Source organism: Pinus tabuliformis, chromosome 3_1 (genome assembly GCF_031772625.1).
Source record: "Pinus tabuliformis cultivar Carrire ecotype Pingquan chromosome 3_1, CPIR1, whole genome shotgun sequence".
NCBI classification, from domain to species: Eukaryota; Viridiplantae; Streptophyta; class Pinopsida; order Pinales; family Pinaceae; genus Pinus; species Pinus tabuliformis.
The window spans coordinates 788,251,571-788,266,123 of NC_142301.1; the positions used below are offsets into that span (position 1 = coordinate 788,251,571).

Sequence of the window (14,553 nt, forward strand, 5' to 3'; positions counted from 1 at the left end):
CTCTGCCATCTAATCATAACCAGACATAGCATATCTCTCTCCTGGCATCTGATCCTTACCAGACTTGGCAAAAATTTCCCCTTTTTCCTCTGGGGACTCAACTACCTCCTGAAGGTAGTTAGGGTTTTATTTTTTTAACTGCCTCCACAGTTATTAGTCATGATTAATCATATCTTCAAATCAAATAATACTAACACAATTCTTTTATTATCAAATACTAGCAACAGAGTTATAAATATATTTCAAATAAAGTTTTTGTTCAAAATTACTTTTACTGTTTACCAACATTAACTTTTCATGGGGAATGTTACACCATCGATGAATCAAGGCCAGTTAGGGACACTCGCATTAAGGCATCCAATGCAGGGAATGATAGTGTTGTTCTTCGTATATCCTTTATTATGTTTTGTCTTGAAAATCCTCTCTCACAAGCAACTGTACTTGCAAGAATAATACTTATTGCCTACCATAACTTTAACATGTTAGGAAAATTTGTATGCAACCCTATAACATAAAAAATCCTCCATGCATCTTTCATGGATGATCCCTCACAATTAACACGAAGAGTGTCAACAAATGGATGCAACTCTTTCAAACAAGCCTCAAAATCAAATGTTGTTTTGTTTTCTTCACTTTCATAATAAGGATGTAAGTGTTGAAAAAGCTTTTCAAGCCAATGCTTTGAATTTCATTCTCTTCCATAAACATCCTCTAAATAATGGCAAGGGCTAAACAACTTTGCTGAGTTGAAAAATGCAAGATCAGGGAATCTTCCATTCAAATTCTCTACAAGAGCTTGAACATAATCTTTTGCAAGTTGTTTGCAACTTTCTACTGAACCTTCAATACAAGGTTTCCATGATTGTTTTTGTATATCAACACAGTCATCATATGCATGTGGAATTGCCACAAATCGTAATTCATGTTTGTGAACAAGCCCCTCCTTATCACAAATTTCTAGAAAGCCAAATTTAGAGGCATCTATAAATTTAGATAAATAACATGTGTCATCTGCAAATGTGTCACTTCTTAAAAACCACCTTTTCAAAGTGTTTACAGTAACATCTATGGCTGCCCCTAAAGCGCTGATATCAATGTACTCTTCCCGGAATTGTTTGTTCAACTTGTTTAATTCATACATTATATCTGCAAGCATGTGTAAACAAAATTGTACTGAAAAGATCCTTGCCTTATCATACCATGAGTTTTTTCTTTCATTTTTCCACAATGTTAATTTGGGAGGCATAAGTACAAGAAGTCTTTAAATGACTTGTCCCCTTGAAAGCCATCTAACTCCATGGATTTGAAGAGCTTGGAGAGTTTCAAGTTGCATAAGTTCCTGTAGAGCATTAAGCTGAATATTTCTTTTTGTATAATTTTGCACCCAAGAATATATCTTATTTGCTAATTTCTCAACAAACTATAATTCAGGTATTCTTTTTGAAGCATCTGATGCGGCTAAAGATTCACAATGAGCAATGCAATAAACACCTATAAGATTAGGTACATCTTTCTTCAAGAAAAAAAATAAAACCATTTTCATTACTAACCATTGAAGAAGCACCATCTGTGGAAACTCCTATCAATCTTTCTTTTGAAAGACTCCTTGATTCCATTAAATGTTTGATTGCATCATAAGTTGTTTTCCCTCTTCCATCACAAACATTTATGAGCTTTAAAAACTGTGAAATTGGAGGCCCCAATCATTTTGAGTTTAAAAACGTGGCATAAACCACAAGATGCTTTTCTAAGCTACAATTTGTACTTTCATCTAGCATCAATGAAAAAAAGGGCTATCTAGCATTTTTGAAATTTGTAGCTCCTCAAGATATTGAGATATAGCAAAAAGGAATTCTTTTGCAACCATGTGATTTGTATATGATGTATAATCTTTATTCTTTGGCATATTTGGTGTGTGTAAGGACATTGTAAACAAGCAAAGAGATTCATATTTTGATAGTGGTAAATCCTCTTGCATCGTCCAATACACTAATTTCATAGCAGTGATGACTCTTTCTTTGTTCATATCATCAATGCATGCAATGCATTTTGTAATAGGCTTCACCTTCTTCTCATTTCCACATATCCACTTTGCCTCTGAGAGTTTAGGCATGCTTGAACTAGCATGAACAACTATAGAATCATGTTGCAATGTAGAGCAACCCATCCCAGTTCCCCATGGCCCCATCGCCTTATGCATTTCAAAATATATGCATTTCATAACTATTTTTCCTTCATGTTTTGCCTCCCTCAACCACTTATACTTAGTTTTCCACTGATCACGAAACTCTCTTCTTACTTTCATTTTTTTTTTTTCTTTTGAGTGCTAGGTTCGCCCTCATGAAATACTTCAACACATTCTTCATTATGCCCTAAAACATCTAAATCTTCATTTAGATCAAAATCACGACCTCCTTTATCAGGCAATGAAACTTGAGATTTACTAGACCATCTAAAGAAATTTTTGATAGAAAGTTGATTCCTTTTTTGAAAACATTTTTTTGATATATAATACCTATATAATAAAAATAAATTAATTAGTATATATGAATTTCAATTCATGAATTAAAAACATATTAAAAAATTAATCTTGCACTGATTTCAAGAAAAGATATTAACCAAGGAATATACCTATTTATTCGTTATAACATTTAATAATATGCCTATTAATTCTTTAAAATATTTAATAATTTCTAGTCTAGGTAAAAGTTTTTCAATATTTACAATAAAGTGCCTATATCTTCTATCTATTTCAGTCATCTAATGTTTTAGCAAATAAAAAAACTAATCTTTTATTTGGTTTAAATAGTATTAAAGACATATATAAATATAAAGTTTTGCTAACATATTAAAAATAAAATAAAAAAATTTATATACGAATTGACTTATTGACTTGAGCACTTATTGCTCGCATATTATAAATAAAAAAATTATATACAAATTCATTTTCATTGAAAAAATATACAATAAATTACCTCACTGTTTTACATCTTTGTTATACTAAGGTAAAATAATATTCACGTGGTAATTAATATTTTTCATCTAAATAATGAATTCATTTTCATTGAAAAAAAAATACAATAAATTGACTCACTGTTTTTACATCTTTATTATATGAAGGTAAAATAATATTCACGTGGTAATTAATATTTTCCATTTTCATTGAAAAAAATACAATAAATTGACTCACTGTTTTTACATCTTTATTATATGAAAGTAAAATAATATTCACATGGTAATTAATATTTTTCATCTAAATAATGAATTCATTTTCATTAAAAAAATCTTTATTATATGAAGCTAAAATAATATTCACGTGGTAATTAATATTTTTCATCTAACTAATGAATTCATTTTCATTGAAAAAAATTCAAAAAAACATGGATTAGTCTTGAAATTTAAATAATTTTTTTTACTAGCTTGAAAATTTCAAAACATATCTACTTATTAAATTTCACACTTTTTACTTACTCATATAGAAATTTAAAATATAGCTATTGTTAATGGCACATATATTTCAAAGTGTTGTGTACTCAAAATTTATTAAACATCTCAGAGTCCAATTAACTAAAATCATCAATACAAATTATGTGATATAAGTGTTTACTAAAAGAGGCAACCAGTATTGGCGTTGATTTTGTAATTAACCTATGGCAAATTTCTGTGGCCTTTGAAAATACCAAGGTGGATGATGTGAAGGCTTCAATGAAAATCGAGGTGTTAAGTGTCATTGCCTCGGCGTAAACTTGAAGTTAGGGCCATTGAAATCACTGAATGGAAAATGTTTGTAAATGACGGTTACATATATAGGTTTATCATTTATTCAGCTGGTTGTTTTGTTTTGGGTTTTTAGAGGAGGGTTTGGGTTTTGAAATGGTATTGTAGAGGCTAGAGCCTGTGGCAAAGACATGGTACTTGGTAGTCCTAAATGTAAATTGTTGATGGTTTATAATTGTGTAAATAATGAAATAGATGGCCATTTTACCCTTTTTGATTGTAATCGCCTGTATTGCTTTTTGGCTTTTGATGGATCATAAATTACGGAAAATTAGTTACCATTCGTGAACTATCATGTCGTTTTTATGTGGTATATTGATTATTGTTGTAGGTTTCTAATTTCTGAATCGCTTTCTTGGTTGTTTTAAATGGCGAAGAAGTTTATTTTTGGGTGATGAATGCATAATTCTTAATATATGAATTGGAAAACCCCATTATTTAGTGAAATAAAATATACAAAAAAACCTATCTTTGAATAGAAGGCCAAGCAGAGAAGTTATTTTTTCTTAATTTTTCCTACTCATCAATAAGACCTTGAATTTTATAAATTGATTTTTACTTCTAATCAATAATCCTTAATTTCTTACAATTGTAAATTTTTTTAATAATCCATGTGAATAGAGAAAAAGAACAAGCACAAGAAGATTTTGTTCATATATTAAAATCATGTTTGATCAAGAATGTAAATATATTCAATGGAGTTACTAATTCAAGATTTTCAGGGAAAAACGCAAAAGAATTTTTGAATAAAAACACAAAATAATCATGCGCACAAACCACTTACCTGTGGTGAGATTAAGGACAATTGAACAGATTCTTGTTCTCAAACTGTGCGAGTGGTCTACAATCTTTTCTCAAACTGTGATGACTAAAATAGCTAGAATTTGGAACTTGAACTGGAGGACAACGGAACAGATCCCTGTTCTCAAACTGTGATAACTAAAATGGCCAAAATTTGCAACTTGAACTGGAGTTTCGACGCTGTGAACATAACTGATAGGGCGGTAGGTACTAGCTGGAAGTTTAAAAGTCGGGACTCACCAACCCAGTTAATTCATTCACACTTAACACTGAAATTTATTTCGTCCTCCTACAACTTTAACTATGTAACTGGCCTTAGGGGAGGGGATATTATATATATATATATGTTACACCTTTTCATAATGGCCTTAGGGGAGGGGGATATTATATATATATATTTTTTTGTTTTAATGTTGGGCGAGGCTTTTATGGTACCAATTTCCAAATTACCAGGGCAATTACCAGTTACTTCCCTTGGGAGACTTGCCATATTTTTATGAAATCCCTGCATATACGTTCGTGCACATTAAAAAATAGTTATACAAAGCTGCGCGTTATTTATATAAAGTTAAAGTTGTTCAGCAGTCAAAACAATCAATTTTATCATTACATATGGGATTTTTGTTTAGCATATCTTATCATAATTTAGATTTTATAATTATTCTTTGGTACATCACTACCTTTACATTCCAGGGGAATCTTTATATTAGTTTTTATCACTGGATTTAATTGAGCAAAGCGAAATTCTTAATTCAGATCTATTCCAAATTTCCAAAAGGTATCTTAAACTCACAAAATTGTTTTATTTTCTTTGTATTTTATAGGGTGGTTAACACTTGGGATTGCAAGATAAGATATGATATGGAGTAAAAAGAATAATGAAATCTGCGGGAATATATTGAAATGAATAGGATTCATGCGGTAGTTATCAGGCACGCCAATATCATACAAATAAACAGGGCACGGAAGGAAGAAAGCATTATGGGTCTTTCATTTAATCAATATTAACGGAAAACTGAAACAACTATTAAACTCTGTCTCTTATACATCAAAAAGCAGATGTTCACATGAGTCCGGACTCCGGAGTTACTGTCACTGCAATATGCAGTGTGTATATATATATAACTAGCAATTGTCCCAAAAGGTACAAAGAGAGGCCGATAGGATTATTAATTTGGAATTGTAAAATTTAGTAGCAAATATTGCAGAGGGAAATCCCATGATATTACAGAATGAAATCCCATCCTATTACAAGTAAAACTGAGAAATTTCATATACCACAATACAAGTAAAACTGAAACCAATCTTGTAGAGTGAAATCCCATCATATTACAAAATGAAATCTCATTATATAGGATTTATTAGGGTCATTACAGAGAAAATTAACATAAGTGGAGAGCTGATTCAGAAGGTATGACATGGACTCTGTAGAGTGAATCCCCTAATCTTGTAGAGTGAATCCCATCATATTACAGAATGAAATAGAAGTGTAAAGGATTTATTAGAGACATTACAAAGAACGCTATCACAGTGGAGAGCTGCTTCACAAGGCAGGACATGGATTCTGCTTATTCACCACAGAAACTCTTGTTGTTGAAGATGAGAAGCAGCACAAAAGTAAGTCATTCCACAACTACTAGAAACTTACAACAATATTAACATCCTGCAAATATTCTCATCTATGAGGAGCTTTGGGGGCCTATAGATTACAAGAGAATAGCAGAAATTCTTCACTAAACATATTAGTAGCGTACTGATCATCTTGGCGGTTGGAGACAGAACTGGTGTTGAAGCTCTCTTTCCTCACAAACCCAGTAGGGGCTTTGTTGTCATAATTCTGAGTACAAAATTTGACTGTCATTTTCTGCATCTTTCTATTTATATACATTGTTTGAACTCCTGTACAAAATTTCCCACAGAAGAAAAACAAAAAATATTACAATCATATTGTAAGAGAAACATATGCATATTGCCGCTCTACCCCTCACATCATCTGGCTTTGTATTCCTTCAAAAAAAAAAAAAAACTGCAAGGTTGATGACTCAATCATTGGGAGATGCATGTCTGTTACCATCTCCTTAGGATTGAGTATCCCAATTCATGAACCAATTGGAAATATCATAATGATACATTCAGTTGACAATTTGCTGGTGGGCATTATCCAATCTTACAACAGATCCTCAAAATCATGTTGGGGGAAAAACTTATTGAGATTGAATGGTAGAGTGTAGAACTGCTCATTCCAACTGTCCCCTCTGAATGTTCTAAATTTTACCCAACCATGGCATCCCTCTATCCTTCTTGGAATTCTCAACTTCTAGAGTGTTATCTAGAAATAATGCAATAATTAGTGCAACCGTCGGCGGTGACGAGAATATGGTGTTTAGGAAGTCATTAAACTGCAACAGATGACAAATTAAATTAGGCACAAAACCTTGTATCAAGTTATTACATCCTACATTGAAAATCAAAACAATGCATGCTTCAGAATTCCTTTTGAACTTACCCATCCTGCATTTGTATGGACAGGGCCCACTCTGGAAGTAGCATAAAACTCATTGAAGTATTGTGGGATAGACAGGTCCAGAAATAAGGAAACTCCCAAGATGAACAGGTTTCTCATTGAGTTCATGTTAGTGAATTGGATGAATGAAACACCAACAGCCCCTGGGAAAAATGGCAGTAAATAGAAACACTCGGAAACCCACAGGCCTAAAATTCCAAATATGTTTTATTTCATTCAGATTGATTGAGATCACTTACCAACCAGCGCGAAGAGCACACAGTATAATGCAGCAAATATGGGAAATGGTATTGATGCAAAAAGAGCTCCAAATTTCCCTAAATGTAAGTAAATACAGGAATACATTAATATCAAAGACTCTGAAAAGATTCTAAACATTTCTCTCAAACAACTAAGTATATATATCACAAGAAAAGAGAAGTCTCCAACCTAATATTGAAAAGAAGATCATAAAGCCAGCTGATATTTGCACAACACGCCTGCTGCCTACTCTAGTAATACCAAGAAGCCCAACATTCTCTCTGAAATAACAACATCGCCTGAATTAAAAGTTAAAACAGAATTTCTAAAAATGCAGTACTCTTAATAGTAATATTTTCATAAAAACTGCAATGAGCAGAGAATACTCACACTGAAACAGTGGAGCCGGTTCCTGTCCCAAAAAGGCCATCTAATAGTATGCCAATACCCTGGAGCATAACAACGCTAGTAAGTTCCATCCAGTTTTCCAAATAAACGCATCTACGTGAATTATGTCAATTCAAATAAAATGAAATTCAATCTAATCCAATCAGCCCAGCCAGTTCACCTGCCATCCAATACCCCGGCTAAGAACATATGCAGGAGGAGGTGTGGAACTCGCAAGTCGTGAAGCTGCCTTATATGCTCCAGTTGACTGCAGTTCATTGTTAAATTTTCATGATACGTTATTGTCAAATTACAACTGCATTTACTGGAAGAACCATGTCTGCCTCATAATATTTAAAGATCTAACAACTTCAAATGCCAAATCCCATAACACCGATCACTTATTTGAAAACACAAGGTAAAAATGTGGCAGCAGTATATAACCTCAATAAGAGAAACAAGAACTGCAGACATCATTCCAAACGTATGGCCAGCATCAAAAGTCGGGGCACCCCATTGCAGAGGATAGGGTAAGTTTATCCTGCATAGAAAATTTTGAAACATGATCTTATTACATGGAAAACTACATCCGATATATCTGTATGTAAACAATGATCCAAATTATTGCGTTCAATGTTTATAGAATCTTCCGGATATACCACATCCATTTTTAAATGATGATTCAAATCATTGCATTCAATTATATTCAACAAATTAATCAAATCATAGCTATCAATGAATCAACTATTCTTTTAGCAATCAGTAACTTGCAGGCACTCCTTTTTCATTTACATTGGTCATAAAACCACATACCAAGGAGCAGATGATATAAGGTGAGCTCTATCAGTGCGGCAGTTGATTTTTGTCCTCTCGGGCACATGCTTGTAAGCTCCACTTGCAGTAAGCAGATGAGCATAAGCCCACACAAGAGTAATGCAAATAAGCACCGGAAAGCGCTCAAAAACAGGTAGATCTCGTGCCTGGATATGCTTCAAATACTGCATCACACGGGAGGATCAAAACCAGTCAAGCAATGACCATAAATCGTAATGCATCCAAAGCTGCTTAATTAAGTAATTTACTGAAAAACATCATTAATACCTGTGCAAATCCAACAAATATAATGAGCATTGGCAAACCAATTTCCACGCATTTACCAACCTGAAATGTTAAAAACCATGCTTTAGAATTACAACTCTTACATGAATATTTGTACGTGACTGTGCCTGTGTCTATCTGTGTATCAACCAAGCAAGGCCTGGACTACAAACAGGAAAGTAACAAAACCCGACCATAGCACCAAAATATTTACATTATTGCTAAATGCATTGAGCAGAAATACCATCTGGACAGTTGCTACTAATTAACTTCATTGAGAACAGGAAAGATGGTGTTCCTTACCCCAGGAAAACCACGCTCAAATAATCCAAATCCAACCAAAGCTATAACTGGCGTCATACCAAGTGGACTGAAAAACCTGATGCAGATCCCCAGGAGTGTCAAAATTAGAAACCATGGCATATATGAAAAGACCTATGATGTATACTAAAGCTGATAGTGCAGTGACATACCGAGAAACAATACCCCAAAGTTGGCTGTAACCAAGGATGATCTGCAAGCTTGACGAAGCAATCAATGCTCCTTGGATAGCTCGCATGGTATGAACAAATCTCTGCAATGACAAACCTGAAATGTTATGGCCCTGGTGGTGTTCAGCTTATTAATCATCATGAGAACGTACTTTCTTTTGTTCACAATCAATATCATCTGTACTGTTTCAGTATTGACTGATAACCACACATGCCTACCTCATGGTCATCGGGAATACTCCGAAGGGATGAATCATTTATAATAGATGTTATTGGTATAATAAATGCAAATGAACCACCAACAACTGTTGGCAAACGTGTTCCAAATAATGACTGCAGAAGCGTATTGAGCCCAGCAACAAATAACAATGTCTGTATTACTCGCACCTTGTCATGCTGTTTCAGATGAATAATCAATTGAGGCTACAGTCCACCCAAATTTCACAAAACTAAAGAAATTTAAAATCAAAGATATTATGAGGAGGCACTTACATCATTTCCTCCCATCGCTGGAACAAGAAAAGTTGGAACCATGACTGTAGTTCCCAACATCAAAATGTAGTGTTGAAAACCCAAAATAATTGTCTCCGCTGCACCAAGTTAATTACAATTACTCTCAGATGGGTCAGAAGGCTAACATATAATTAAACTCTACCCTCATCATATTGGTCCCAATGAAAATGCAGGTAGGGGAAGTGAACAGAATAGTCCCTAGAAAAAGGTTTGAGGACTTTAAAATTGCAACATATACTAATATGCATACAGTGGAACATAAAGAGGGCAGTTGTTATTAGTACTTACAGCAAGCCCAACAGCCCCCAGGCCAAACACTGCTACTATCGAACCCTTCTTGGGTTTGCCTGCGTTCAAAGTAGCACCCATCCCTGATTCCACAACAAACAAGAATTTTACACAACAATTCCAGTGAAAGAAACCATTATCTTTACACTGGACATTAACGTCTGCTCATTATCACAAAAGTAACAACAATCAATCATATGATCCCTATCAATCATAATCACCATTCATCCATCAAGAATCAAAACCACCATGGGCCATGGCGTGAAGATTGAAATTAAGATTCATGAACCAAAATAAACGAAGGTACTCAAACATTAAACTGTCCATTGTCAAGAATCTAGAATCAAGAGTCAAACCTGAAATCATAACTCAGTAGTTTTATGTTTGAGTGAAATTTCTGCCAAGAATCAGCAGATTTAGGAGGGGTTAGGTAGCTTCAGGAGGGTCAATCTTGCTCTGGGGCAGACTGCCGGGTCTGGTTTCAGAATTTGGCGAAATACAGAGAGCCATGATTCTATTTGCATAGATTATGAACTCCAGATATGTAACCTCGACTTCATCAAGCTCGTTTTAAGGTTAAGATGCATATCAAACCAGAATCTAGATGGATTTGATTTAATCTAACTAATATACAGCATCCATGAATTTGGGCTTCAAATTGATATACAGAATCCATGTTGACATAAGATCAGAATTTAGATGCGCTTGGGCTAATCGAATTGCGTTAATCTTACCTGGACATTTGCACCTGTCACAATGTTTGGCTTGTCATACGGCTTCCCCTCTGCCTTGCGCTTGTTCTGCCATTTGCGTTTGAATGCAAGGCCTGCCAACATGATCGCCTCTGAAGATCCAACCGTGCCCACACCAACAGCTTCCTCTCCATCGCCAAGTGGGGCGTTAAACAGATTGGCTATTATGTTCACGCATCGATTCTTTTTCCAAATCCAGACACATGAAAGCACTGAACACTTTCAGATAAAGAATTGAGAAAACAAAGAAAAATAAATAAAATTAACGACCAAAACGGATCTGAGAAGGGCCTTCAGATCTAGTATCCCAAACCCTGCCATTACCTGCAATTCTGTAGTGACAGGATACTCATCCATGTCGACATAATTCTTGTTGATTGCCTGCATGATGAGCTTATCGCGGATGATCTGATAGGCAGCATCTTTGGGAATCGACCTACTCGGAATTTGAAACCTGCCCACACAAACATTCAAAGGAAACCGAATCAGAAGCCCTGCTCAGGGCCATTTTATTGGAAATCCCAATGTCCGGAGGGTTTATCCTCAAGAAAATACTATTGCAAAATAGCGGAAGCAAACCCATCCAGTGAAATAAGCTTTCATAAGAGCAGTTTATGTTCCTAGATTTCCCTCCAGAGTTTATACATACCGAGGCAAGGATTCCTGAACATATCTGGAGGCAAAGGTTGAATGTATGGAGCCATCAGAATCAGTAGCGCTGCTCAGAGCCATTTTTGGTTGATTTTCAAAAGAAACCCCACTCCACACTACTGTTTCCCGATATTCGGTAATCGGTTGCAACTGCAAAGACGAACCGGAATTAAATGCGAAACTGCAAGATGGAAAAAAATGCCAGGTGTCAACCTTAGAGTGCAAAACATATCGGCCTAAAAAAATGCCAGGTGTCAATCTTAGAATGAAAGGTACGACGAAAGTCTCTTTCAAAGGGAAGGCCTATCGGCCTAATTAAAATTGGACAATTTTCAATACTCCCGTCAATATGGAATTTTCAAAAATTATTGACCAGTCAACGATGACGTGTAAATTTAAAAACCAATAGTATTTAACTTGTAAAAAAAACAAAAAACAGGTATACCAGCGTCAAATTTATATATAAAAAATTAAAGCTGAACAATTTTCAATATGACATTTTCAAAAATTATTGACCAGTGAACGATGATGTGTAAATCTAGAAACCAATAGTATTTAATGGGTTAAAAAACAAAAAACGGGTATACGGAAGTCAAATTTAACCCCTGCTACTGAGGCGTAAATTTTGTATGGATGTTAAAAATAGTGGAATCTGCCTTTTGGTTTTTACCCAAAAATATTAACGGGAGAGCTCAATTTTGTGTGGATGCTAAAAATAGTGGAATATTGAATTTTGATTACTATAATCAGCATTTCCAAAAAATTCCATTGAATTATCAAAATTTTACTAGAATTTTCATGGTTTTCGCGGTAAAATTTAAGTCTGGTTAGACTTTGCTAATTTTTGTTCATGCTTAAAGATGTTTTCTTCAAAGTATTCAAAATCTTACTAGAATTTTCATGGTTTTCTGAGCAAAATTTATGTTTTGTTAGACTATGCTAATTCTGTTTTATGCTTAAAGATGTTTTCTTCAAAGTTTTTAAAGCGCATTGAAAATGACGATCTTCATGATTAAAGATGATGGCCTTTCATGATTAAAGATCAAAAGAGGTTGGTGTGGTTTAACTTATAGATGAAATGACATTAACCAAAATCCGATCTTCATGATTAAAGATGATGGCCTTTCATGATTAAAGATCAAAAGAGGTTGGTGTGGTTTAACTTACAGATGAAATGACATTAACCAAAATCCGATTCATAGAATTTGAGTGCCTCAAGGGTTTTTAAGGGAGCTGAATCCATTTTTACATTCAAAATGTATGTTAAACAACAAAAAATCACAATCTTGCTTGAAATTATATTGTCAGATTCCAATAAAAAAGACTATTTCGGCTATAAGTTAAATTATGCCAAACAAGGTATTTGATGGTACAAAAACAACCAATGTTCCGCATGGATGTGTACTCCAAGGAGAGGGGTGTGATTCACGTTTTTCACTCTCCTAGGATAGGGAATGCTTGAGAAATGTTTCCCTATCTCTCTTTTGAGGAAACACAAGGGGAAACATTTTGCCAATGTGGAGTATGTGTTTCCCTTGATTGTCCCCTTTAATTTTTTTATTTTTTTTTATAACCATGATGAATCGATCGAGTAATCTAGGCAAGCCCCAAGATCGAACCTCGTAGCTCCCACTATAACACCAAGAGTATATCCAACTGCCCACAAGCCAAATATACTAAAAACTCATAGCTCAACCTAGGACCTAGATGTCAGGAGACCACTGGAAACTCGAGATGGGATCCCAGACACCAACTGGATGCCTAAAAACAATAATTTATGAGTGAGAAAGCTTGATATTCAACCTTAGGCCCTACTAATGCTATGTAATTAATGGTAATATTAAATTCTTAAATTAAATGTCACTTCTACTTGATTTTTTAATATTCCCATTATAATGTTTGAGAATGGTTCCAATTTCATTGGATTTCATATAGAAAAAATAGAATTTTAAATCTCACTCAAAATTCAGTAGACTTCATTGATTTTAAGATTTCAGGTTTGGGGGAAATTGAAACGTTTCTATTGAATTCTGTCATATATGAAGGTATGGAACTAGTATTTAATCAAGAGTACCAAGCCCTCTATGTACCTCAATGTTGGTGGCATTGTCTCTTAAACTCCTTTGTCATGACTAGTAAAAATTTAGCTATCACTAAACAAAATCTTGATTTGACTTGTTAAGTGTTTTCTATCTTATATTAATGCTTAGAGGGTGATATTGATGATGAGGATTCCAATATAGGTAATGGTTCTGATGATATGTAGGTATTTGTTGTAGCATGATTTGTTTTGGACTATAAAGACCATCTAGAACCTCTTTGTTGATATGTTTTTGGATCAAAGATGGATTGTGCTTGGTGTTATGTGTATAATTGTTTGGATTCAAATGGATGAACATGAATATTTATGTATTTTATTTCAAAATTTGAATATTTATGTATTTTTTAGTCGACTAGTTTTTGGTTCCTTTTTTTTTCTATTTCTTAGTTTTAGGTCAATCAGCGTTAATTCACTGTCCATTATGCATTTTCAATTTTAACAATTCAATCTTGACTCCAAATATTAATAACCTAAAATTGAGTCTTTTAAATTTAAAACTCCCTCTCTCACACACAGTTCAACATCCCCTGAATTTCCTTAAAATTTAGGGGTGTTCCTACACACCTACCCTATCCTATGCATCTCCCCATTTCTATGTCCCCTCTTCTTGGAAGCTTTGTGGAACAGTAGGAACAACATTGATACGGTTCAAATATTGGATATAAGGAGACTAAGGTTGGAGAAGATTTTTATGTGTTAATTTTTAATCATGCAACAAATTAAATAATAGTGGTATGGTATTGAGTGTTTCATTGTTCACTGGGTCTAATGTTTAAGTGTTGAAATTTAGTAGTGGACATGTGCCACTGCATAGGATAGGTGCCAATTATGCAAAATTCAATCCAAAGCCTCATTTAGGGAATTTGTTTAATTTATTAAGTTTTTTTTAAAGTTTAATTTAGGAAAAGCACATTAATTAAGTAATTAATT

At 34.1% G+C, this 14,553-nt stretch overlaps 1 pseudogene across 1 annotated transcript; it reads right to left on the reverse strand.

Moving 5' to 3' along the window:
- Positions 1-6,543: 6,543 nt before the first annotated feature.
- Positions 6,544-10,995, reverse strand: LOC149189791 (nucleobase-ascorbate transporter 1-like; annotated as a pseudogene). The gene is made up of 15 exons (XR_016255934.1): positions 10,854-10,995; positions 10,120-10,202; positions 9,811-9,908; positions 9,538-9,714; positions 9,301-9,401; positions 9,131-9,206; positions 8,831-8,890; positions 8,543-8,727; positions 8,174-8,270; positions 7,911-7,997; positions 7,733-7,791; positions 7,532-7,623; positions 7,342-7,419; positions 7,085-7,245; positions 6,544-6,977 (listed from the first exon to the last, which is right to left on the reverse strand). The product of XR_016255934.1 is annotated as a nucleobase-ascorbate transporter 1-like (transcript).
- Between the last annotated feature and the right edge of the window lie 3,558 nt (positions 10,996-14,553).